At 38.8% G+C, this 23,601-nt stretch overlaps 1 long non-coding RNA gene across 1 annotated transcript; it reads right to left on the bottom strand.

Moving 5' to 3' along the window:
- Nucleotides 1-6,208: 6,208 nt before the first annotated feature.
- On the bottom strand, nt 6,209-23,459 carry LOC128822629 (uncharacterized). Its single transcript, XR_008441527.1, has 3 exons — nt 23,387-23,459; nt 12,433-12,543; nt 6,209-6,460 (listed from the first exon to the last, which is right to left on the bottom strand). It is a non-coding gene; the product is annotated as an uncharacterized LOC128822629 (long non-coding RNA).
- Between the last annotated feature and the right edge of the window lie 142 nt (nt 23,460-23,601).

Below are 23,601 nucleotides of genomic sequence, written 5' to 3'. Positions count from 1 at the left end.
AAACATTGGAAGACAGATTTTTCTATTTTTTTTCCCTCTCTCTCTCTCTGTATTTTTCCTTTTATATATTTTTTGACTGTCTGATATTTTTGTCACACTTTAGCCAGCAATAATTAGCATATTTTTGCAAACTGGTGAAGCAGGCAACAATTTCAACTTCCCTTTAAACATTCTGTGAGGCAAAACACAGAAGTAACTCTTACATGTAGAGGGTTCTGCTATTGGCTTTGTTCCAAGCATCTTTTGAAACTAACTGTAAGAAATCTAACAGAATTAGGCAAGTTGGACTTTACACGCCCATATGGAGCTGGAAAATCTAATGACAACACAGAAAACTGTCAGCTGGTTCTTGAAGTGTCACACAAGAAAGAAAATCACTACCAGAAAGCTGGTTTATTGAACCTAACTGACATGAACAACAACAAACCAAAATTAGTAAAAGCATGTGCCTAGGGCAATCTACTGCTGTTTATTTATTTTATGTTTCCTAAGGCTGCTTATTCCTTAGGTTTCTGTGTTTGATATTGTAATATAGCAGTCTTGCTATGATAAAATGCTATTTTCTGAGGAGACAATTAATGGCAATCAAACACATTTCATTTATAGATCAAATAAAACCTGTTATGAAAAAAAAAACAATTAAACCTTTGAGGGACGTAGTTAACAATGGTTAAATGTTGTTACAAAGTTAAATGTTGTTAATACAAGTTAAATGTTGTTAATACAAGTAACAAATTGTGATTAGCAATATTAAAACCCAGTACTGTTGTTCATGTATAAAGGGGGAGTGGAATCGGGGAGGAGATGGGGTGCTAATCTTTGTGGAGGGGCAGAGAAACTTCCAGGAATATTACATCATAGAACACAACCACGCTTAAATCAAGACTGGAAGAGAGACCATCCAATGCGAGTCGAGAATTCCAAAATGATTGGCCAAGACTGCACCAACTTATAAGCCAATCAACAATGGAGAAATAGACCTGTCACATCACGGATCCTGAGTTCCCCAATCAGGAGACAAGAGAGAGACTTTAAAAGGCCTGGGGTGTCTCATACTCAGATCTTTCCTCGGAGGAGGTTTCCCTGGAAGTGCCTCTAGGTTACATTTACTAAATCGTTGAAACTGTCTCTGGACTAGCCGGAGGCTTTTGCTTCCAGTTTTTCATTTCATAATAAACAGGCTTACTTTTTTAAATTAACCTGCCTCCTTTTTGTTATTTTAAAGTTTCTTTCTAAGCTTGCTCCCAACAAAACCTATACTTATTCCTTGATAAATTTAATATTTTTAAAAATCAGATACATAAGTTTCTTCTCATGGCCTCTTATTTCCTCTAGTATCAGGATAAAAAACAAGACAATGGATTTTTCAGAGTACTCGCTTTGTTGATGAGGCTGAGAAGGCATGAAGATTTCTTTCCCTGGCACCCACTGCCAGCCCTGAATGGGGCAGAGTTTCTTGCTTTGAATGCATGTGATTTCCCACTTCATTCCAAAGTATAATGGATCAGAGGATGAATCTATGACCTGGTCTGCTCAGTTCAAGCTGGAAATCATTTACCAGTAATCTGCCTCTGTTCAGACCTTCAGATGAGCTAACACATTCTTCATAATTTTCTTTGGTCTTTATTTTCATCGTATCTCATTCCTTATTTATCCAATAAATGGAATCTGGAGGAAGGCTTAAGCGTGCAGCCACAGACATCACATTCAGCTTCCAGGTGACACTGGCACACAGTCCTGGAGTGACTCTGAAGCTTCCCAGCACTTGAGTTTTAAGTAGTCTTCCAGGCTGTTCCAGGCTGTCCTCTGCACTTTGTTTGCATGCTCAGACCCATCCTTTACTTATCTCAGGCCTTGACCAAGTGAGACATGACCTAAAAAGCTCTAACCAGCACCACAGAAGAGGCAGAAGGAGGTGGTTCATCTCCTGGTGCACCCCTGTCCAGGCACCAGTGCACTCAGTTGGGAATGAGGCACACAGTGTCTGACATCTTTTGTGCAGCCCAGAAGCCAGTAAGATATAAGGGTCAAAATCACAGTAGAATCACTAAGGTTGGAAAAGGCCTTTATCATCAAGTCCAACTTGAAAAAAACCACCTAACACGGTCATCACTAAACCATGTCATCAAGTGCCATATCCACATGTTTTTTAAACACTTCCAGGCACGGTGACTTTATCGCTTCCCTGAGCATTCTGCTCCAATACTTTATAACCCTCTTCATGAAGAAATTTTCCCTCATATCTAATCTAAACCTCCACTGGTGTACCTTGAGGCCATTTCCTCTTGACCTGTCACTTGTTATCTGTGAGGAGAGATTGACCCTCACCTGGCTACAACTTCTTTCAGGGGGGTGTAGAGAGTGATACGCTCCCATTAGCCTCCTTTTCTCCAGGCTAAACAACCCCAGGTGCCTCTAAATTTGGTCTTTGGGCTATGAGGTAGACTTCTTTTACTTCTGTGGCTTTACTTTTCTTGCACATGGATATAACTGGTAATTTGGCTCACTATATATGACATGTATTCACAACATAAACCAATGACTATATTACCATGCTGTACAGCAAATTGTTTTTTAGGCAATAAAAACGCATTATCAGTTCCAAAGGAGCAATTACACTGCACACTGTGAAAGTATATTAAGAATAATACACAGAACTCCTTTCAGTCCAAATTAGTCTATTGACATGATGGCAGCACTGAAGATGGAAGATTCAGGTACTCTGGGCATTAAATTTGCATCAAGAGAACTAAATGGACATAAAAACATCAGTGAAGACATTGGAGGCAGAGCTCCCTCTGATCTAAAATACTGATGATTTCAGTAAATCTAGGTTAATTTAAACCAACTGTTCTTTATTGCTTGAGACGTGGAGACTGGTATAATGCAGGGGAGAAAGGGGGTGTTTGCTTTATTTATTCAACCAAAGGAAGCTTGCCAGCCTAATTTCTACTTGCCGTAGTGCAACACATGTACCTTGTACAGCAACCCTTCAGAAGTCTGAGCACACACAGGCAGCGTGGGTGTCAGTATAAATGAGATGAGTGTTTGCCATCAAACTTTGTCTTGTTTGCACAGACTGGCCCTGCACCATCCCACCGTGTGGGTGAAGGTAGCGCACACAAGCACTCCTGCCATTGCTGCTTTGCCTTCCCTCTTAGCTGCTGCCTTGAAATTATGAAAAGCTGCAAGGAAGATTACAGGGGAAGATTTAGCATCACAGAACCTGAAGAGGATATTTGTTAATACTCTGATTCCACTTACATAGTTTCACTCACAAATCATTTTTTCTCTTGCAAACCGCAAGTCAATTACTGGTTTTGTAGGGCTAGTTTTAGAATCTGCCATACCTATTACATTTCTTAAAGTACAGACACAGAAGACATTTACTATGACATCTGAAATCATGTTCTTTCACTGCTGCAATGCAGCTTTCATTGAAAGCAATGAATTTGCTTTATTTAGACCTATTCCACACCAATAGGTAAAGAAATACAGATTTGTTTGGGGTTTTTTGTACAAACAAGAAAGACTTGTTACTGATTTACCTGATGTTTATGGATTTCTCTTTAGTACACACAGTATATAGCAAGCCATTTTAGGTAATAAACAATAATTGCATTTTAGGACTTGCCAGTGTCAGTACCATAATATGTTCAATCATGACAAATTTCTCTCTTTTACCTTTTTTCTAGAGAAAGAAAAATATAAATTATTTGTTGACTACCAGCCTACATTTTGTTATCATTTTCTCTTTTGTGCCACATTTTTAGTTTAATGAAACATCAAAAAATTAACGTTTGCATTTATGGCGACTTGTACCCTTCAAAGTCCTGGCAGAAAAACAGAGCAAATTTACAAGCCACCAGAGCTAAAGGTTAACTAGAAATTAGTTTTATATTTTTGTAAATTATTTGTGTATGTATTTGTATTACTGCACAAAAAATATACATTTAAGCAGGCTATTGTAAGCACAAGAAAATTTTTTAAAACCCAGCATTATTCTGCAATAGAATGGTTTGGCCTAGTTTAATTAATTTTTCTCAGAGCACTAAAAGAACATCTTACATTCATACTTTATATGCAAGTCACAACAGTTCTGTTCATAACCATGCTGTGTCTATTTTATTTGCTATTTGCAAAATTTCCATGATCTGCACAACAAAAACCAGACATTACTAATGCTTTAATGTCTTAGATTTCCAAATCCCAAAATAATTTAAGCTGGTTTTATTACAAAATAAATGAAGATAAAAGCTGGAAATAAATAATCTAATCTTGATAGAGGTGATACAAATCACCTATACAGAAAATAGATCTCCTCCATGACTTCTAGATCTTGAACTTCATTCTTTTTTCTGTTCAGGCTACTGACACATAAATAATTCTCTGTGCATAACCTGTGTTAAATATGCACAGTCTGTGTGAAGCGTAATACAAAGAGTTTCCACCTAAATGCAAACACTGAAAACAGCTATACAAAACATTAATTGATTTGTTTTGAATTTATATCTGACAGTAACAAGTATTGAGCAGCTTTTGCTTTGTTACTGTAGGTGTTGTTAATGCACTTTCCACATCCATTTAAATGCAAATACTCATGCAAGTAATCATGTGAAGGAGGAAAAAAGGAGTATGCTCAGCTGAAGGCAAAGCTGGAAGGATATTAGGCAAGCATGAACAGAGTGTCAGTGGAGGGCTTTACAATAAAAAACCCTTTTGGAGTGCCAGCGGAAACACAACTGAATTGAAAATATCTGAACAGAATATCACACCACAGTAGAATGTATACATGATTTCTATAAAGTGAAATTAAACAAATTATATATATATATATATATATATATATATATATATATATATATATATATATATGCGCATGTATATTTCTATGTTGGATATATATATTTGCAAACATATAGTACTCTTCATGCATTCCTGTCAGCACCATAAACAGAGCTTCAATTATTGGCTAAAGGCAAATATTTGTTATTTGAATCTGGAAGTGGAGAAAAAGAATCATTAAACAGACTACCGTATAACCAAATAATGCTTTAGGGTGTCATTTGTGCAGAAAACAGGAAATGAACTGGGAGTTAATGAGCATAATTAAACTGGAGAACAGCAATTTTAGACCTGTGTACTCCAGGGAAGTATGATCTTGGAAGAAATTCCAGTTTAGATATTTCTCAAGGCCACTTAAGTCACTAAAGACCACAAAGCCCTATACTGTGCTAGAACATAGAATTAAGCTTCTTGTCCACTAGTATCTTTTTAATATTTCCAGCTTACCCTGTTCTGAGTTGTTTTGCCTGCCTGACATGCAATATATTATCATGGCTAAGGAGAGCACTACAGCTTTAATGCACTGTGAGCTTCCTGGCATACCACTGACCCATTTGACAGCAGAATCACAATGATAAAGCCTTGAAATGTTGTTCAGCCCATATGCTGAAAGACACTCATTATTCTGGAGACAAGCACACCTCAGTACAGAGCAGCCACCTTCTTTCTTGAAGATCAGTTCCTGGAAGTCCCTCTCCCTCAGTTTGTGAATCCAAGAAGGTTGAGTTTTCAGAGCATTTGTCTAGATTATGCTGCAAAGTCCTTGTGCTGACAACTGTGAACATAATCAGGTTAAATTTTTTAGGGCTCTGAAATTGTTTGTGTTTGAGTCACTGGGCAGAATGACACAACTGTGCTTGGAAGGCCATATACAACCCAAAGTCAGCAGCTGTGGAGGTGGAAGTGGCTTACTGTAGTGAAGTCCCTAGCAGGCACTGGGAAGGATGAAAGGAGTAGGGAATGCAGGCAGTAATTTGTTACGAGTTAGAATGAGAGGAAAACAGAGTTACTGCCTTGCATTGTGGATGGCGGAAAGGAAAATGTAAAATAAATTTTCTGAGAAAAGGAAGCCAGAATATATTTAGTGTGTTGGGTCTGTTGGAGTGAAGTGCATTGAGTTGTTGCTTTACAGGTAGGAGAAAAAGGAATTGTAGATAGCAGACCATGTGTGTACCTGTCTTTCTGTTCATCAGTTCAAGTACAAGTCTCTCTCGGGCATTTTCTGTATTAATTAACTCTGAGATCATGGTTATATCTGTCGAAATTACTAGATTCATAGGTATTTTACATGTTGCAAAACATTTTGCTCTTTCTTTTCTTTTCTTCTTAGATATGAAACAAGACAGTTCCAGATCAGGTTTAGTATGATTTAGGAAAAAATTTCTTCACTGAAAGGATGGTCAGGCATTGGGTTGCCCAGGGAAGGGATGGATCTGTCTGGCATTTGGGGATGTGGCTTAGCAGTGAACACGGCAGTGCTGGGTGAACAGCTGAACTCAATGAACTTCAAGGTTTTTTTCAACCATAACAATTCTATGATTTGTTTTCCTGGATCCTGACCAAGAATGGTTGTGGTAGTGGTAGTAGAGAGAATCTTTTGTCTCAAGCTTGAAGCCTGGGAGGAGAAGAAGGAAAGGTACAAAACATTGGTAACCAACTTGATTTTCATTTAAGAAAGGGATTGGGCAAAATAGAGTTTCCAACCTACAGCAAGCCTTGGAAAATAAATGTCAGATATGACCTTCTATAGTGAGAGATTTTTTTCATTGCTAGCTACAGCAAATTCCCTGATTAGGGCCAGTTGGTTCTCTCCTGCAAAGAGAGTGCAAGAGGCAGTTCCAGTGTGTATGTGTGTGTGTGTGAGTGCCTTCCAGTGACAGACATTCGTGAATTAAATAAATAGCAGTAATATTGGTTTTCTCCACCTTCCTTCCTATTGCCATAGCTTTTTTGCTGTTCTCCTTCTAGATCAGATAAGCATTAATCAACACTATTAGAGTTGAGCGAATAATTTGCAATTAATAATTTAGCAGATATATTTGCCTCTTTTCCTGACTATTGAATATTGCTGAGCAGATCATCATCTCCATTAACATATTCATTATTCTAATTTATTCTGAAAATGTACCCCATGAAAGCTTCTGTATACGTGGCACTCAGTATTTCCTCTATGTGTGTTGCCTGGCTGTGACTGATCAAACAAATCATGTCATGTTGACATAGTTGCTTGACTGGGTAAACACTTAAATACAACCTATCAAAAGAATATATAATAATTTATATTTAATTTGCTTACTTCTTAGAAAATAATTTTCTGTTAAAAATCTACAAAAGTCTGTCTTATCAACTTTCAATAAACTGAAGGGATTTTTGGCTTTCAATGTCGCTTATGTGTGTGTTGTACCAACCCCAGAGAGGAAATGCAGAATATTCTGCAAAGTCTGAAGACTCTTCTTTTCATGATATTTTCAACTTCAATGATTTCTCATTGTGTAATGCACAAGCTGTATTTGTATCATAGTTTTGACCAATCTTCTTTCTGTCTCCTAATGAAGTAAGATCTAATAGCACACACTGTACATTTACGGGCATTTTCTTTAGAGTCTTGCTGCGGAGGTGTAGAATAACTATAAACTGAACTGATATAAGCACTGATACACTATGTAAGAGGTATTCCAAATCACAAAGAAAAAATAAATTTATTCATAAACAAAACTAGAATGAAATGAAACATCTCTGATGCAATCAGTTGACGGTGTCTGTAACTGGTCACAAAATCACAAAGAGTATCATATGCAATCATATGGTTTGAAACTATCCCTAAAATATGCCCCAAAATTGACCTGAATCTAATTAGATCAACTAAAAAAAAAAAAAAAGAAAAAAAAGGTAAAGAAAATATGGACATAATTATGTTTTCAGAATCTGGCATTTTCTATAGGTTTGTTACAAAGCTCAAAGCTCTTAATGGATAAATGCAAAGCCAAGATCCAAACCCTTTCTGTGGGCACATAAATATTAAACCACTTCCTACTGTGAAGATCCAAACAGAGAATTCACTGACTTATCCAGAACCATGCAAGGATAGAGCTGTAGGCTTACCACTGCTGAACAAGGAACAGTGGCCACAGCTGAAGCAAATTCTTCAGCCTCTTTCTAAGACACAGGACACAGTTTGTCCTAAAATTGATCAATTTCCTAAAATTGATCCTAAACCAGATCCTAAATTGTTCATTTTCCTAAAATTGATCCTAAAATCTTCCAACCATGCCTGCCAAGCCAAACTATCCTGAACTGATTTAAAGCATACTTAAAAATACAAATAACACAGTATATTATTTTTCCCAGTCAAAAATTTCTGTGAAACAATACTCATTCCATGCTAGATGATGCCTAAAATGCTGATTTTGACATAGTTGTGACCTAATACACAGGAAGATCTTGATATTTTCCAGCTATTCCAGATGAAATATGTTGTTTCTCACAATATATGTTTCTCACAAATCAGCCAAAATAGAGAGTTGAGAGCCTTTGGCTGCAGTTTCCAGGGTTGGGTTAGATGGAAAATCTATAGGTTATTTTTAAATATTATGTTTCCTCTTCTATGGGAAAGGCTCAAATGCATCATTTGCGTTTCAGGGCAGGGCAATTCCCTCCCCTCTTCCACTCACCTCCCAAATTCAGAATTTCCTAAGAAATGAGAAGGTCAACTTTTGACCTTGTTATTTACAGGCAGCTGACCTCTGTGCTTCTATGCCCATGAAATAGCCAGTTCCTTCACACACAAAGAACTCAAGCTATTGTATGGGTTTCACACCCACCCCCCGTAGTTGTTAACTCTGCTTTCTCTTAACAGCCCATCACGGTGATCTCAAGACAAACCATGCTGGGCTTTTGCAGATTTCAGACTTTATGGAGGTTTGTAGAAATATCTTAAATGTTATAGGTTAAAGGGTACATATATATATCACAAAGAAAGCTCATCAAAGAATAACAAGGGTGTTTATTTGGGGAACTGGATAGTCGCATATTTTGTGAAACAATATTTTGAAGTGTTTGAGATATCACATTCCGTTCCACCAAAAAGGAGTGAGATTCATGGGCTGCATATATCTCAAACTGACTGTACAATGGTACAATTTATTCCCTTTACAATTTACAAAAGCAAGTTAATCAATCTCCTTATACTCCCACACAATTTTCCTTACCAAAATGGGTAGGAAATGCAACACTAATTTAGACAAGCTCTCTGTTACTCTATGTCCTAGTTCATGGCAAAATGCTCTGTTCCAACAATGAAACTTAATAATAAGCCATTAACTAAGATTTTTAATGGCTCAATCCAGAATGCTGTTAAGGATCTCCAAAAAGGCACATCCCAGCACACAGTGTCCACTGTGTGGACACTCCTTTGTTGATTTCTCTATGGGCAACCTCCTCCCCTTGCCCAAAATAAAAAACCCCAAAGTATAAATAAATAAATAAATAAATAAATAAATAAATAAATAAATAAATAAATAAATAGAAAATGCTGAGACCCCTTTGCTATAGAAATTGATCATTCTTAATGTATCAATAGAATTTGCATTACAATTCAATTGAGTTTGTAATAAACATGGTGACAGGGTAGATCTCCTACACAGTATCAACCATCACAGTAGTCTACTCCAAGCCCTAACATGTTGTTAGCTGCACACTAAGGACACGAAATATGATTTTGCAGCTATCTTCATCCCTACTTATTGAAAATACATTTGCTCTAAAAGTTTATACCTATAGATATGTTGCTGCCATTGACATAAAAGAGAGTGCAGTCATTTAACATTTGAGAAAAAAGCATGAGAAAAAATATATTCTATTCAGTTTTCAACTGAGCAGACAAGGCAATGTAAGTAATAGTACTGGGTTTGTCAGTGGCAGCATAAGTATCCACAGGTCTTAATAAGGGTTTTTTTAAAATCAAATCTCTTCTGTTAAAATACAGTAGAAGAACAAAATCATAAATTATACTTGTTTTTAGGGGCAAATACATGCATTCCATTCATCAGAGCTCAGCCAGTGATGTCAAAAAGATTTCACAATCCTAACCACTGAGATCAATAAATTGCTGTTCACACTGTGCTACAGTTTCACTTTAATATTCCATCTTTTTTGCTGTGTTTTGTTTTGCTATTTTGTTTTGCTGAGTTGTTGTTTGTTTGTTTTTTTTTTTAATGCTTATCCAGGGATAGTGTTAATGCACATCAAAAGGGATTTATTCCATGCTGTATTGAACAGATGGCAGCTAGAGGACTGTGTGAGTAATAAAGAATGTAGCTGAGGGGCGTGTGCTTGTTGATATTAGCTGGACTAACAGTTCTTAAGCTCCATTATGTGTCCATGTGCTTGAGAATGTTGGTTTATTCTACAGTTCAGCAAATCATTCAGATGTAAGCTAGGTGAAACATATTCCTCTCTATCAAAGGGATGCTGAAACTAAAAAGGAGCTGTTTTAGTTTAAACATAACTTTGCTGTCATTTTGGGCTCACCTGCATTTATGTTGATGGTCAACACAGGAAAGCCACATATGCAGACATACATATGTAAACAAAGATTTCAAAAAGTCTTTTTTTGCTGTTTTCAGTAAAGCTTTTTGTTTTCTTTTGTTTTGCTTTGGCTTTTTGTTACCACTAATTCTTCTTCCACACTCCAGGCACTTCTCTGCTAAGCAGAAGACCAGATAAACCGGGACTGCATAAGACTTCAGATGCTCTCCCTTATACTGCAGTACTTGCTGCAACAGCTTTATCATCAAAAAATGAGGGAAGTGCTATACACACCTTTATATACAAATGCACAAAACCCTCAATACTGACATACAAAAAGGACAGAGAAACACACCACCATGTTAGACAGGGCTGTATCAGACTATACAATCTTACCTTGTATCTTGTCCTAACAATATTACAGTATAATTTTTTGATCAGAAAGTTAAAAAGGGCTTAGAGAGTATAGAGATTATCCAATTTAAATGAGCCACCTTTAAAAGTATGCACTTTTGATGTAACTCATGAAGAACGAAAATTTTTTAAAATGTCTATTTTCTGCAGGGATATATGTTAATGATTCAGCTATCAGGTAATTATACATTAGGCATCCATTGCCATGAAATTGCCATGCGTTTTTTTACATTAACCCATGGCATCATTTTATTCTGTTATTTACATGGGGAAACTTCGTAAGCTTGTGGCTCTAAACAAGCTTCATGTTGGAGAGAGATTACTTTTGTGTTTTACTGATGCAAATAGGATTTCAGAGTCATAGAATCATGGAATGATTTTGGGTTGGAAAAGACTATTTATGGTTCAAATCCCCTGATCTTTCACTAGATCATGTTGCTCAAAGCCCTGTCCAGTCCGGCCCTGCACTCTTGCAGTGCAGGAGAAACCACAACTTCTCCTGTATCTCACCATCCCCACAGTATCTCACCATCCCCACAGTAAAAAATTTCTTCCTAATATCTAAACCAAAGCTACCTCCTTCCGCTTAAAACCATTCCCCCTTCTCCTGTCACTACATGCGCTTGTAAAAAGTTCCTGTCCAGCCTCCTTGTAGACCCCATTTAGGTACTGGAAGGTGCCATGACTTCTGCCTGGAGCCTCGTCTTCTCCAGGCTGAACAGTGCCAACTCTCTTATCATGTCTTCATAAGATATGTGGTCTAGCTCCCTTATTGTCCTCATGGCCTCCTCTGGATTCATTTCAGGAGGTCCATGTCCTTCCTGTACTAGGACCCCACAGCTGGACCCAGCATTTCAGGTGGAGTCTCACCAGAGCAGAGCAGAGCAGAGCAGAGCAGAGCAGAGCAGAGCAAAGGGGCAGAATCCCCTGCCTCCCCTGCTGGCCACGCTGCTTTTGGTGCAGCCCAGGAAATGTTTGGCTTTCTGGACTGTGACACACTGCTTTTTGCAATTGCTGGACTTTCTGCTCATTGCCGAGACGTGTTAAACTTCTCATCAACCAACACCCCCAAGCCCTTCTCATTTTTATTTCATTTCCATTAACTGTCTTCCTACCAATACCTGTCACACTGCAAGCTTACAAAATTCTTGCAAAGTAGAAATTAAAAATCAGAATAACAATAGTAACAACTTTAGCTTTTGAGTGCACCATTCAGCCAGGACAGTCAGACTTTACATGAGTATGGATCCCTTTAGATAGGGTTAATCTTAGGTTGGAACATTCAGAGGCTGGATTGGCACATCTGCAAATGTCTGTGTGCATGTAATAACTTTTTTTGGCAACTTCCTCCATACAAAATTGGTTTTAATCCAAATGCACAATCATATCATTACACCAAATCACTTGGCTCAGACTCTTTTACCTAGAATTTGCCTCAACTTGCATGCCATACCTACTGTGCACACGCTACATACTAGAGACAAAAGGAAAAATCTTTCACTTGTGCTGCTGTGTAATGAATATAAACAATTGTAAGTTTGTTACATGCTAGCAGATTTGAATCCCTTCTTACTAGTTTCATAGCACCTGAATTAACTTGTGGATACTATCACACAGCAGTTCATATTTCAGGGCAAACAATCTTACCATATCCAAAGGTGAATCTTTCACATGATGATCTGCCTCTATTGTCAGTCCTCACCAGTCCTCACATGTCCCTGTTGCTGAAATGTTTCTTAAATTCAGTCTTTCTGCAAGCTGCTTAACAAGAGAGAAATGATTTCAACCAGTCATCTTTACAGGTTCTTTTACCTGCCTAGTGGCATGTCTGACAGACCCGGTGGCTTCGTTCTTATATGAAATACTTTCCTCTTCTTTCTTTAATGACTTAGAGAGAATGGTTATTAATTTCTGAAAAATCTTCACACTTACCATCTATCTTTTTCATTGAATAGATTCTACTTTTTAACATATGGTAATCAACATCTATTGATTTCTAACTTTTATTTCTATAGAGTAATTTCCTTTTTCCACAGATCAGCCTATATAAGTAGGGACTTGGAAGGGACATTTTAGTTAATTTTCCTCCTTTTGTTTTTGTTGTTGGTTTTTTTGTGTTTATTTTTCATCCCACTCTCATGCTACTGTTAGCTGGCTTGTACAATCTGTCTACAAGGCAGGTCCACAGCCATTTCAAATCAACAGGACTTTTTTTTATGAAGGGCTGTAAAATTTACAGTACATTCAAGTAGGATGTAATATGACTTCATATACAAACTTGTGCATGTGTTTGAGTTCAGAAAAGTAAAATTTCTCTTGCAGGTGTAGCTGGGATTAGAAAATGTAATTTTAAAAGCTCGGTACTGATATCCGTGCTGTATATTTAGCTGGTATAGGTTAGCAAGGATTAACATCTATCTTTTCTAAAGCTATGATCTGTTTCATGACACAATGAGTGACCAATATCATTATTGTACTGTGTTTGATCATTTTTTACTAAAGACTTCAAGGTTGGGCTATCATTGTATGAGAAACTGTGCAAACACAACAAAAGATAACCCACACCACACCCTAGGAATTACTTTAGGAAACTGCATTCAAGGTCAAATATGTATCTTCCTTAAATTAATTTAAAAGGTTTCTTTATATTTTCAGTTCATATGAGCTGGAATCACTCCTTTTCATCTCAGTCCTTCTAGACTTGCATGCCTGCACAACTAATACAAAAACATTCTGTGGCAAAAGAGAGATGTGGATGGGTTTTTGTTGTTTGTTTTCAATAGCTGCTCTGCAACAAAATACTTGCATATAAAAACTGATAGGATCTCAGAAGAATGTGGAAAGTGTAAAACCCAGTGTTCAGAAGGAGATGCAAAAATAAACTGAAAAGTCATGTATTCAATTACTCTGTTACTTGTATATTCAGCCAGAAATGTACACTCTCTGGTTCTATTAAAACATTCATATTCATAGATGCTTCTATAGACCTTAACCTGTTTGTAGAACCAGAATTCCTAGCTTCATTGTCAAAAGTCTTTTCATGTTGTCTGAGAAATTAATATATCAGAGTCCTTCAATTATAAGAATCCAATAGTTCCATCAGGGACTCTTGGGTTCTGCGTTCTGCTAGTGATTGTGGTCTGTTACATCTGCTATGGGAAGAAGTATGAGAATCAAAGCTACCATAGCTCTTCCTCCTTTTATTTGTTGTCAGCTTGCTGATGGAGGAACATGGAATACTGTGCATAACCCTCAATTCTGCATAGGCATCCTGGTAAATCCCTCTTCTGGGGGAATGTGTCTAATTGTTTCATTTTCATATGGCGTACATTAATATTTTTGTCATTTAAGATAACTAGCACTGGTAAGTTCCACTGTTCTTCATACCTTATTAGCTTTAAGCCTAATAGTTTTGTTTGTGTTGTTGTTAATTCTTGTGTTAAACATGAATCTTCACTTCATACCTACAGCTTCTGTGTCATTCAGCATTTCAGAGGTTTCTGTTACATTTTGTATTCAGTCATTCCTCTTTTGTGGTAACAAATTCTGGTTCTCAGTCTACTCAAGATGTATTCATGTAGAAGTTCTTATCTCTGATTCTCTCCTTTATACTATTGTATCCAGCCATGTAGCTCAATATTTTCAGGCAGCTTGAAATACTTATTTTTACAGCTCTACAAACTCATCTAGTTTCTTGTATTTGGCTTACCTGAAAAAGAGATTATTCTGAAACATATAGTAGCAGGAAAAATGAAGAAGAAAAAAAGAAAATTTTGAGTCCATCTTGGAGAAATGTATTGGAAACTAGCAGTGGCTTATCATGTCTAATATTTTTACCCAGCTTAATGTCTGATTAATGTCTCATAGACTAGTCAGCCTGACCTCAGCACCTGGCAAGAAAATGGAGCAATTTATACTGAGTGTCATCATGCAGCATCTACAGGATGGCCAGGGTATCAGACCCAGCCAGTGTGGGTTTAGGAGGGCTAGGTCGTGTTTGACCAACCTGGTCTCCTTTTATGACCAGGTGACCTGCCTGGTGGATGCAGGAAAGGCTGTGGATGTTGTCTGTTTGGACTTCAGCAAGGCCTTTGACACTGTCTCCCACAGCACACTCCTGGAAAAGCTGGCAGCCACGGCTTGGACAGGAGCACTCTTTGCTGGGTTAGGAACTGGCTGGACAGCCGGGCCCAGAGAGTGGTGGTGAACAGTGCTGCATCCAGCTGTGGCTGCTCACCAGTGCTCAGGGGTCTGTGCTGGGGCCAGTTCTGTTCAATATTTTTATGGACAACATGGATGAGGGTATTGAGTCTTTCATTAGTAAATTTGCAGATGACACTAAGCTGGGATCGTGTGTCGATCTGTTGGAAGGTAGGAGGGCTCTGCAGAGAGACCTGGAATGGTTGGATGGATGGGCAGAGTCCAATAAGATGGTGTTTAATAAGTCCAAGTGCCAAGTCCTGCATTCTGGCCACAATAACCCCCTGCAGTGCTACAGGCTGGGGAAGGTGTGGTTGGACAGTGCTCAGGCAGAAAGGGACCTGGGGGTACTGGCTGACAGCAGATTGAACATGAGCCAGCAGTGTGCCCTGGGGTCAAGAAGACCAATGGCATCCTGGCTTGTGTCAGGAATAGTGTGGCCAGCAGGAGCAGGGAGGTCATCCCTCCTCTGTACTTGGCACTGGTGAGGCTTCACCTTGAGTGCTGTGTCCAGTTCTGGTCCCTCACTTTGGGAAGATGCTTGAGTGTGTCCAGAGGAGAGCAACAAGCCTGGTGAGGGGCTTGGAATGCAAGCCCTGTGAGGAGCAGCTGGCTGAGGGAGCTGGGGGTGTTTAGCCTGGAGAAAAGTAGACTCAGAGGTGACCTTATCACTCTCTACAACTTCTGAAAGGTGGTTGTAGTCAAATGAGGGTCGGTCTCCTCCAGGCAGCAACTGACAGAACCAGAGGACACAGTCTTAAGCTGTGTCAAGGGAAATATAGGCTGGATATTAGGAAAAAGTTTTTCATGGAAAGAGTGATCAAGTACTGGAATGGTCTGCCTGGGAAGGTGGTGGAGTAACCATCCCTGAATGCGTTTAAAAAAAGACTGGATGTGGCACTCCGTGCCACAGTCTAGTTGAACGTGTTGGACTCAATGATCTTGAAGGTCTCTTCAACCTTGTGATTCTGTGATTCTGTCTATAAAAATAATGAATTGTAAATTTCTAAAAAACAATGAATTTAATCAGGAGTCTTCCAAATAGTAGGGAAAGGTTAGTCAGATTAGACTCAGTGGATGTTCAAATATAGGCATTGCAACATTATTCTGTGCCAAATTGATTTTATTATCTTCAGTTTGTTCACCCACACAGCTGATATCCTCATGGTTATCCACAGCTGATACTACTGTGTGTAAAATAGCAATGTGTGTATTTGATAGTGATTAGTCTGTATCCCTTTTTATAAAGCAGACCAAATAATATTTTTATATCTGAAAAAGAATCTATTTTAAAATCCATTTATCTATAAATACCTTATGAACTTGGCATAAAGTAATTTGGTTAAAAGATGGATGATTTGTAATTATGGTATTGCATATCATTTGTATTTCTTAAATTAAAAAGGGTGTACTTCAAAATGTTCATTCAGAAAGCTTAATATTCCTCTCTAATCATATGATTGCCACATGTATGGCACTGGGTGGTCCCATCACCTCCTCACAAACATTTATATAGGTATCCTTACTATGCCTCTGTCATTTGAAATTGTCATTTTCCATGTTTTGTAAACAAAAATATTTAGGCATCTAATTATTGCATTTCTCAAGCCGTTAAGGGTGTCAACATGCAAAAGTTAAGATGATCAGTAAGGTCACACTATGTGATTTTCCCAGCTACGAGCAGGAAAAACAAGCACCAGAGTTTGCCAGGCAGAGGAAGACACGTTTTCTTCCTTTCTAGACATTGTCTTCTACTTGAGACAAAATACATCCTATGCTTTGAGCCCTTACTTGAAAAACTTCAATCTTCAACTCACTTGCTGACTCCAAATGCAGCTGCCCTGATTTTGCAGAATTTGAATTTGAGCATATCTTTGGAAGGGCCTTGCCTGTTCTGCTGCACCATGCATCAGATAGCCAGCTGCAGGGGTGAAAACTTTGTCTGTCAAGGGAAACAAAGATCTATCAAAGATTTAAACATGGGCTTAAGTGTGGCCAAAGACAAGCAAAAAAATGAGTGAAGCGAACTGTAAGTACTGTTTTTTTGTCACTGACTTAATGGGATTTCAGCAGGTAATTTAAGATGTATTTATTTGGAGTCAGTGGGATGCAAATCAGTGGGATCTATATATAACATGTGGGAGAATGGTAGGCTTGTCTTCCCCACTCACCATTACCCATGATGGGACCCCCCTCTCCTGGAGGTGGCTGAACACCTGCCTGTCCATGGGAAGCAACATTTAAAATTCCAGCTATTCATGGACATCTCCTCTGCATTTTTTACACACAAAACACTCATTATCCTATGCCATATGTTCTGCAAGAGTATGAATGTAGAAAGTTGCATAATCCTGCAACTGTAGAATAACAACAAGGCATCAGCATCACTTTTTAATCTATTTCTCTGCAAAACAAAAATGTGTTGTTTGCCACTGTAAGACAAAATCATAGTGTGGAAAAGCATGAAAAATTAGCAATAAGTGACTGTAGACCAAGAATATGTTTATCCACTGAAATTCTTAGAGAAAGAAAACCATTGTGAATTGCATTTATTTCACTTTAATATTTGACAAGGAAAAAAATACATCCTCAACTGACTGTTGTTTTACTGTTGGTAAAAACAATGATAAACTTTACCCTGGTAAACTCTTCACAACAGTGTCTTTTTTGTCTAAAGCAGGAGTTGTGTGCTGTTTGATGGGGTGTAAAGGAGGTACATCCACCCCCTGATGCATAGCTGACACTTGGGAACAAAAAAGAGATTCCACTTTGCTATCTACTCAGGGGCAGGGAATGGGGAGGGAGTAGGGTGGAGCTCCTTTGTGCTAGGCCAGTGTATTTCTTCTCTGAGAGTCATGGAAGTTAGGGTGTCTCTTGTTTGTGATGGTCATATTCTTCCTTTTGTGTTTTCTAAAAATGTAGAGCTTGCACAGAGTCTCTTAAGCCTACAGTAAATATTTCTCTACTTCCAGCATCTTAATTATACCTTTCAAAGACCAAATCCTTTCTGAAAACTCTTTATTATGTGATATTTTTGCTGTAAAGAGAAGCTTGTTTGTTGGACAAAAGGGCTTTCTCTTTTCCGTTTGTTTATGATAGGGCAATTAGACTTCACAGGAAGGTTCTCTAATAATTACACAAAGCAAAGGGAAAACCTTAATTAAATTTTAATGATGAGTACATCTGTGCTGATTAGGATAATGTGGTCATTATATCCCACCACAAGACTTGTTTATATTGTATGCTGCTAGTACTTACGAAGCTTATCTCAAAGTTTTATTTATCTGAATTTGGTAATCTCTGCTGTTATTAATAACAAACTCCACTAATACTTTCTACACCTCATCACTAATATAATACACATTCCTCAAAAAGGCACAATTGTATGAATGACAACATTTCTGCAATTCAGTTCTCATGCAACTTTTAGGAGGTCAGTGACCTAAAGTCAGATATGAGTAAATTAAATGTCCAAAATGGTGACATTGATGTTGTCAAAAAGTTTTGTTTGCTTCCTCTTGGTAAACTGCCCAGACATTTTATAAGGTGTGTGACCTGCAGGACTTATCTCTTCTGTGACAATCATTGTAATAATTTTGAGCCTAGCAGAAATAATTGGAGCATAAGACCCTGTGTGCAGAGACATTTAGACACTTGAAGACATGACTCAGCCTGCAGAGATGTAGTACAGCAGAAATGTAGCAACAGCACATCTGGTATGCTGTGATTCCCAGTAACTAGGCAGGCACCTGAACAATGTGAGTTATCCATGAAGTGGGTAAATTGAGAGATGCTGAAAGTCCAAATGAAGTCCATAGGAAAAGCTAAAAACAGTTCTGTTTGCACAAGTGTATAGTGCTGGCCTGTGCCTTTGGTATCTTCATGCTTTTCAGACATACAGAGCCAGATTTTCTGGAATAGCAACAGTAGCCTCACAAATGAGAAACGTGATGAGTCATACTAGTGAGATACTGGGCTACCTTCCTCTGATAAAGTTGAGTTTTTATACAGGAAAAAGATTGTATGTATAAAGTCAGCAAGAGCAAGAGCAAAGCAAAAACTCATTCAAAAACTGCCCCTGTGAGTGCACACTGGGGAGAAAAGCAGTCTCTAGCCTGATAGCAATGTGTCTGTGGCAGCAAAACCTCTGGGATATATAAGCAAATTAAAGCCAGGATTTCAATATCTGGTACGAGGGTAACATCAGAGAGTGAGGTCTGACATTAGATTCAAGCACTCAGTTATGAAGTAACAAAGTATGAAAAATGAATACACCATCCAATTTTTTCTCAAGGCTTTACCTTGGATGCTATGAGCCCAAGCACTTTATAGCTTATATCAGGCTGCGGTTTCCACACTGCTTGCTCAAGCACCAAAAGCACACGCAGTTAGAACTTGAACATTCAGATGTAAGAGATCAATGCACATTTCTTATTTTCACACCTCTGTGTAAAGAAATGAATCCAGAAGTACACAGTAACTTTAGAGGCGGCTGTGGGTAAGAAGGTATAGAAGCATCAGTGCTGTACCAAGGGGCAGGATATCTGAGGGGCAGAGTCCTTACTTACAGTCTGCACCTATCCCTTTTGCATCAATATCAAGATAGAGCACTATCTCCTTCACCTTCTGTTTCACATTTGGAGTTCCCGTCTGTTGCATCCCGGAGTTTGGGTTTAGATTAGGGTTTTTAATTTATGTTAAAATAAGTCAAGTTCTGTAATCCCGCGTTTCCCCCGCGTTGTTCCCCCCCGCGGTTTCTGCCCCCATGTTGCCTGCTGCCGGCTCTTACCCCTGTGCTGCTCCTGTAACCACTCTGCCGTCCGGCCCCGGGAAACCCCGTGCTGGCCACACGATCCCGCTCAGCCCGCTCTGGCTCGTCGCCCGCCCCTACGGGGCTCTCTGGTTGGTCGCGGTTGCTGACATCATCGCCACGGCAGCCGCCCCTATTGGGCGGCAGGCCGTGGATCCTCTCGCCCCGCCCCTCTATAAAGCCCTATCCCGCCGGCAGTCAGACGCCATTTTCTCCCATGCGAGTGCCGGGAGCGGTCGCGTCTTTCCATCGAACTGCGCCACGTGACCAATAAACCGTTCCTGCCAAGCACGGAGTAAATGGACAAATTCCTTCCTCTTTGCCGGGTCCCTAGCGCACGGTAACAGCGGTTTGCCAGCCCACGCACCCGAGACACGGAGCCGTGTCCGGGAACCCGCGGCAGCAAACCCCGGTAGCACGTGGAAGCTACGCCACAGCCAGGCTCCCAAGAGCCGCGTGCAGCCGGGGAGAGCAAAAACCCACGCCGCACCGTCTGCACTGGCAGGTAGCTTGGGCAATATTTCCTGTGTACCCCAATGCAAATGATCACTGGCAAGCTTATTGCCATCTTAATATACAAGATGAATTATGACACAAGTTATGGCATCATTCAGCATCCACATTCCATGTTCTGCCATGTCATCAACTGGCTCCACTTTCTCTGAAATTACTTTGCAATGGATCTCCTGCAGAATGCTGCTTGCTGAGGTACATACAAGTTGTGGCCCACATGGGGAGAAGCTGTACAATTTTATACCAATGCAAATGTATTACAAAATGCATCAGAGATTTATTTGGCTCATGAACTTTTTTGTGCTTTAAGGTGGCTAAAGGCAAACAGCTTTGCAGTGTAAATGATTTGCCACTGTCCCTTTCAGTCCCTCATGTAGGATGTGATCCATAAAGGAAAGAAGTATGAGTTAGCAGGGACAAGAACAAATAGTTTTGGATGAACAAAGAGCTCAGTCTTTGTACAATCTAGTATTTCAGATTTCAGTGACAAAGGTATGGAGAACCACTTGGGGTCTTTATTAAAGGACATCTAAAGAAATAATGAAGCGTGAAGAAGTGACATGATCAATACATTAGCTCCAGTTTGCATTTGTTACAATTCTCACCTAATTGCTTGCTTGGGTCTGCCCATGGCCTTAATTTCATACTGGTATGTCACCTTTGAACTCTGCTCTGTTAATTTTAATTGTAAACAATGGGCTGCCTTTTAAATATTTCCTCCAGTTTTCCTTCTTTTCTGTCACAACTGAACCTATGCCTCCCTGATATATTATGAAAGGAAATGTTTTTTCCCTGTTGTGCCTAGAGACTTATTCTAAGTAAAAAAATCAGAAGCTTGTAATGGCCTGGGTCTATTACTGGCCCTAGAAGAATCACCACTACTTACAATAAGCAAGAAAGGTGACTCACCAAGTGTGGAACCTGTTTAACACACCTGTGAGCACACGCACACCCTATGTCCAAAATATTTCACAACACCATGACAGATAGAAATTCTCTCAACAGTACAGCAAATGCTGTAGAATTTGTGGATTTTGATTTTTTTTAACATTGCCTACTGACCTTAAAGAATAATATTGTACCAATAATGTTCTTCAGCTTAATATAAGCAAGGAACAGATCTTTCTATCCATTGGGTAACATTTACATTTATTCCCTTGTATGTCATACAGAGCCATTAATCATTCCAGCAGCCTCTCTATCTCATAGGAGATGTAGGGTAATGATAATGTTTTATGTGTGTAATTAATCGTGTAGCAGATGTGTAGTTTCCAAGACTACTGCCATTAGAGTATTGACAGGATTCAGAACAAATATTCAGGCACCAGCTTAGTAATGATTTTAATATGATAATATCCTGTTACTCATAAACACAGAATATTCAGACCTTAAGTTTTACATAAGTGTTGTTATTTGTTAAAGCTTTCAGAGAACTAGAGAAGAGGATTTTTTATTCCTGATGCTGCTGTTTTATTCCTGATGCTGCACACAATTAACATATCAGCTGGGTATGCATAATTCCTCAATTCTCCATCACACAGTGAAAGTCACCATTTGTGAAGTGAGAGAGGTAATTTATAATGAAAATAAAGGTTATCCAGGGAAAACAAATGATACTAAACAAGTTGCATATACTTTTAGAGATTTGCTTTTAATATTTTTCTACCTTTCATTCCTACTAAAAAGATTTCCTTAGCTGGATTCTTGGCAAAGTGACAAATTCAATTACATATCATAATAAAATTGAGGGAAGTAAAAAATCCTCGATTTTTTTTTTCACAAGGCAACAATTTGCAATGCATAGATCTTCAGCTGAGGAAGTACAGGACTACTACTCTACATAATTTTACACTATTTCCTTGTCAAATTTCATTTTTTGTTACTGTATTATTCCTCATTTTGCCAGGAGATGGGTGCACATGTGAGCCCCTCAGCTCTGAAGGCTACACTTTATATGGTTTTTCCCACTTTTTTTAAAATAGTACTTTCTAAAATGCATAGAAGTGTGAACTGGTGGCAGTTCCTCCTAATTTCAAATCACATAACATATATGTAGCTAATATGTCTCCTTATAGAGTGGAGAAATATCTTTTGTAATTAGTTTGGACCAATTTGATGCTACAGTTTGATGGAATTAATGAATGTATTAACCAACAGCCCTCAAATTGGAAGAGCTCTGTCAGACTTGCTCCTCAGAAATAGATGTGGACCAATATAAAAAAGGTTTTCCTTCACTAGATTAACAGTGTGGCTATTAAAAATTATACTATTTTTAAATGGTAAAATTCTATTCTCTCTACTTCACAGTAGTGGAAACTGCAGAGTGAGGGGCAAAGTAGGTTTTTGGGGAAGTGGAAACACTTCTCTGTGCCAGATGAACTAAAGAGATGGAGAGCATCAACAACTTCTTGTGTTCAGGATAGGACTTGGGGAAGAGGACTACTCACTGGAGAAAACTCCAAGAAGCTCTTGTGGATTGTGAACATTACCTACTCGCTACTTTTACCTGTGCACCATTGTGCAACTTTTTCAAACATAGAACTGAAAACACCCAGACATTTTACAGGATTTGGCAGACCTGCTGTTCACATGCCACATGTGGCAAAGACTACTGGAAGGGAATTCCAGCCCCACTGTGAGCTATCTCCACGTCTGCTTTCTGCAGTGCAGCCATGATTCACTTCAAAGGTCCTGCTTCTCAGCTCCTTCTCTGCCCTGAAAAGCACTGCACACAGTACCCTGTTTGCCACTGGGATGTTTTCACCTCTTGATCTGTCTTTCCATCACTAATTCACATGCAGAGAGAGGGAAAGGGTGTGTGCCTCTGTGGACAAGGGTAAGACTCAACTGCACACATAGCAGCAATCCACAAAAAAAAAAAAATCCATGTGACCTTGGTGGCTGAATGCTTTGGGTTTGCTTAAGAAACAACACTTTGGTAGGATTTCTATTAATTTTAATTGTCCCCTCTCACTGCTCTGTGTGAGGATATTTTGACCTGTTTACTTGTAATAGTCTCTAAGCTATTTTGCAGGAGTAGAAACTGGATAGTCAATGTTATTCACAGACTCTACTCACAATGAAGGTGGTCTCAGCAGAAGGTGGTCTCTTGGTGGCCTCTCCAAAAGCAAGATATCCATCCAGGAGATGCTGCGAATATACAGCAAGTTTCATCATCTGTGTTAGATATTCTTATATACTATCTGATACTTACCTTCCTTGATCCACAGATTGGAGGAGGATTTTTCCCTTTTCCATCTTTTTTTCTGCAGAAGTAGTAACTACAGTGTGAT

Source organism: Vidua macroura, chromosome Z (assembly GCF_024509145.1).
Source record: "Vidua macroura isolate BioBank_ID:100142 chromosome Z, ASM2450914v1, whole genome shotgun sequence".
In the NCBI taxonomy this organism is placed as follows: Eukaryota; Metazoa; Chordata; class Aves; order Passeriformes; family Viduidae; genus Vidua; species Vidua macroura.
This window is presented reverse-complemented; position numbering and strand designations above follow the sequence as displayed.